Below are 4,765 nucleotides of genomic sequence, written 5' to 3'. Positions count from 1 at the left end.
GGATTCAACTGGGCAATTCGACCAACACCAGCCTCTACCTACGTCTGTACTTTTAAGGAAAAAAAAAAAAAGGCAAAAACCTACTGATCAGGCTTGTAATGGTTGGGATTTGTGTCTTGGGGCCCTAAGTGTTCTTTCCTGGGGCAATATGTAGTAGGTGTCTGGATAGCAGGTGGCAGAGGCAGCCTGGAACTATTAATCTTCACTCTGCAATTCATGACAGAGCCCTAACATCAAACACGGATATGGAAAGGAGATCTTGGGGTGTGCTTGGTCATCAGTATCCCATCATGAAGGGAATTCAGAACAGGAACTCAAAGCAGGAACATAGAAGCAGGACCCGAAGCAGAAGTTATAGGGACACTCTGCTGGCTGGACTGCTCATTTTGCTTTGCTTTGTACCACCCAGGACCACTTGCCTAGGGTTGGTACTGACTCCGGTGAACTGGGGCCTCCAGCATCAATCATTAATTGAGAAAAAGTACTACAGTCTTGCCTGATGGGGGCATTTTGTTAGTTGAAGTTCCTCTTTCCAGATAATTCTAGTTTGTGTCAATTTGTTTAAAAAAAAAAATAGCAAGCTGGGCAGTGGTGGCCCACACCTTTAATCCCAGCACTTGGGAAGCAGAGGTAGGCAGATTTCTGAGTTTGAGGCCAGCCTGGTCTACAGAGTGAATTCCAGGACAGCCAGGGCTCCACAGAGAAGCCCTGTTTCGAAAAACAAAAACAAAAAAAGCCAGGATAGAAGTGGATATTGGACATTTTTTGTTTGTCTGGTTGGTTGGTTGGTTTTTGGTTTTGTTTTCCTATATCTCAAACACTGTTCCTAAGTCCCTCCCTCACAGAGTCCCTACCTCCACCCCCCTCCCCTACTCCATAGAGAGGGTGCCCCACCCCCCAGTATCCCCACACTCTGTCATGTCAAGTCTCTGCCAGATTAGGGGTATCCTCTCCCAAAGGTCTTCTTTTATAAAGAGAGCCAGAAGACAAATGGAGCAGTCAAAAGTGCTAAAGGTTTTATAAGAATAAAGTTGGAAGCAAAACACTTTAGCGCCTTGTTGGCAGGGCAGGGATGGCTCAGTGGATAAGGCATTCGCCATGCAAGCATAAGAACTGGGGTTTGGCTCTCTAGGATCCACATAAAAACCTAGCAGGTATGGCGGCCACCTGCAGTCCAAGCATTCCGAAGACAGGGCATACCTTCAGCAAGCTGACTAGCTCGACTATGTGGCCAGCAAGCTCTGGATTTAACAAGAAGCCCTGCCCCAATAAACAAAATGGGGAGCAATCAAGGAATACACTCAGGGTCAACTCCCGTGCCCCGTGCTTCACACGTGCACACACATGTGCGCCTGCGCATACCTCTGAAGACAGATACAGACATGTACACCACTTATACGTTACCACCTCAGCTGCAAAGTATGTGTCACGTCAGACAGAAATGCCATGTCATTGCCGCCCCCCCCCCCCCGAGGCCTCAACTTTAAAAGTCCAAGAAAAGAGTGTCACAGGCTCGGCCCTGATGGGATTAAGCATGGCACCTTGGCTTTCCAGAACAGCAAACACAGATAGGTCAGCATAAATAAGCTCTCCTTGGACAAGTGCCCTTCTTGTGCCTGGAAAGAAACTCTAAACCAATCATTCTCAACCTGTGGGCCATGACCCTTTGAGGACCAAATGACCTTTTCACGGGGACCAAAGACCATCCTGTATATCAGATATTTACATTATGGTTCATAACAGTAGCAATGAAAATAAGTTTATGGGTGAGGGTCACCACACCATGAGGAACTGCATTGAAGGGATGGGAAGGCTGAGAGCCACTGCTCTAACCACAGTCCGGTTCAACCAAAGGTATTGCCATTAGATCCGAGCATCTCCGTTCCCATGCTTCTCTACAACTGTCCTCTCTTCATCAGATCGAAGCATGCAATCACTTAGGCTTCATTGCTTCTTTGAACCCTCACTTCCTTAGAAGACTCCAGTGTCCTAGACAACTCTACTAAATTAATAATCTTTTGTCCCTATGACTTCATAGGGAAATGTGAAGGAATGTCTATTCACTCCCAATAGAGAGGATACCAAACAATCACAAGAAGGATTTCTCTCAAGTTCCAGATTGCAGCTTCAGTTGACACACAGCAATTAATCAGAAGCATGAAAGACTTTTAGGCAGCTACACCATGGAAAAGTTCTATAACCGGTTAATCATTCAGACCCGGGGGAGTCATGACCCTTCTCCCTTCTAAAGGGAATGGTATCAGGTTCAGTCTCTGGAAGTCAGCACAGCTGCATTAATTCAACCCGGAAACGACCACCTGCAACCCAGAGGAACAGTGACTCAAGAAAGATCTCTGGTCAGGAATTCACCAATGGGAAGTGGGGGCAGGGGCGCTGCTTCCCTGGGCTCATAAAAGCACTGGGAATCCCCAAGAGCAGAGCTGGAGGACAGGGAAAAAGGGAGCTTGCTCAGCCAGGTCAGGGGTGAATCTCTGACTCTCCAGTGTATGGTACCTCGATGCTTTCTACCGGATGGTAATTTCAGGTGCTGTGCTAATTTACAGTGTGTGACACTCCATATGTGATATTGTGTTTTATAAAAAGACAGAGAGGAAGGGATATGTTTGGTGGAGACACGGTATGGTGTGGAAGAAGGGGGAGTCTCTGCTGGCCCATGCTGAGGCATCCCTTCCCCCTCTGAGGTACCAGCCACAGGATAGAATAGAGTTTATTCAGCGCATGGGGAGAGGTAATGAGAGAAAGAGAGAGAGAGAGGAAGAAGAAGGAGGAGGAGGAAGAGGAGGAGGGGGGGAGGAGAGGAATAGATGCTGGCCATGAGCACAGAGAGAGAGGGGGAAAGGGAATGAGAAGAGAGGAGGGTGAAGGGGGAGAGGACAGAGAGAGACCAAGAGCAAGAGGACAAGAGAGAAAGAGAGAGGAGGGGACGAGCAGCCCCTTTTATAGTGAGTCAGGCACACCTGCCTGTTGCCAGGTAACTGTGGGGCGGGGCCTAGACTAAATGCCAACCTGTGGGATGTGGTATTTCCCGTGGTAGCACACAGCCACCAACAAGTAGCACTGACGGCCTTGTTCATTTCAGCCATCATGGTAGGAGTTCTACCATGCACTTTATATTTGTATTTTCCAGAAGGCTCGTGGCACGGCCATAAATGCATTCAGCCATTTGCATAGCTTCTTTTTTACATGCTTGTTTCTTACATGTTCTTGTCTTTTCCATGTTGACTAATGTCTCATCTCCTTTGGATGCCAGGTCTGTGTCCTATAGATGAATGGTTCAGCATGCCTCCTGTGCTCTGTGTTTGCTCTACTTAATTATTCTTTCCATGAGTGTATATTATTATTTTTTATTATGTAGTCAAACATCTGACTTCTTTTGTGCTTATTACTTTGTATGTGTCCCGTTTAAGAGACAGTTGCCTATCTTAACATTATAAAGAAAATTCCTATTTTTCATCTAGATAGAACTTGAAATTAGTATCTTTCACACTCCGTCGGTGACTCTTCTCATTGCTATGGACTAATCCCTGAGAAGAGACAACTTAAGGGAGGAAGTATTTACTTTCGGTCACGGTGCTAGAGTGCAGCCCATCTTGGTGAAGGCTCGGCAGTGGGATCACAAGGCAGGAGCCACACCATATCCACGATCAAGAAGCAAAAAGAGGTGAATGCTGGCGCCTACCTCAATTTCTCTCCCTTTTCTATTTTGCAAAATTTGGTCCTGGGCCTCCAAGCACAGGATGGTGTGTCCCACACTTGGGATGGTGTAGCCCACGTTCAAAGTGGGTCGTTCCTCCTCTCCAGGTAAGCCACACTGGAAATGTGCTCACAGACATGCCCAGGGGTGTTCTCAGTCAACTTGACAGCCAAGATTAACTATCATAAATACATTTATAATTTCCCTGAATCTGATTTTAGATATAAGAGGGAACAAAGATATTACTTCCTGTATAGATATTTGACTCAGATCATTAGGGAAAGGCCATCCTTTAACCAATGTGCTGCTGTGCTAACTTTATCACAAATCAAATGCATTTTATTTTGGAATTAATTTGCTAACATATATATATATATATATATATATATATATATATATATATATAAAGTTATCTCCCTGTAGACTGTGTCTTACAGTGCCCTTACTTCAGTGCCCTTAGGATTATAACTAACCTAATAAAATTCTTTAAAATATCTTTTGATTTCTTCCTCTCTGAAACAATTGTATATGATCATGTAATGTGTTTATTAAACTCTGGAAAACATTCACTAATGGAATCATCAGGGCTTGAGTCACCTTGAGGTTTTCTTAGATTAAAGAAAAAAGATCAAGTTTAATAAATGTTGAATGCTTACAGAATTCCTACTGGTGTGTCTCTCTTTTCTGTGAACTATTTTTATAAATTATTAAGTCTTGGCATGAAGTTGTGATATCATCTCACTTTGGACACAATAAGATCTATAATAACACATCCAATTCCTAATACAGGGATGGAGAGATGGCCCAGTAGTTAAGAGTTAATATCACTCTTCCAGGAAACCTGATTTCCATTCCCAGAATCCTCCTCAGGCAGCTCACAAACAACTCTAGCTCCAGCTTCAGAGGTCTGTGTGAGTATATGTCACTCATGTTCTCAGTCAACTGGACTCCTTGGGCCATATACAAGTGGATATGCTCACACAAGCACACAGTCAAAATTAAATCCTTTTTGAAATTCCTGATGCGCTCTCTCTCTCTCTCTCTCTCTCT

This window comes from Mus caroli, chromosome 13 (genome assembly GCF_900094665.2).
Source record: "Mus caroli chromosome 13, CAROLI_EIJ_v1.1, whole genome shotgun sequence".
Taxonomy (NCBI): Eukaryota; Metazoa; Chordata; class Mammalia; order Rodentia; family Muridae; genus Mus; species Mus caroli.
Note: the sequence above shows the minus strand (reverse complement) of the source record.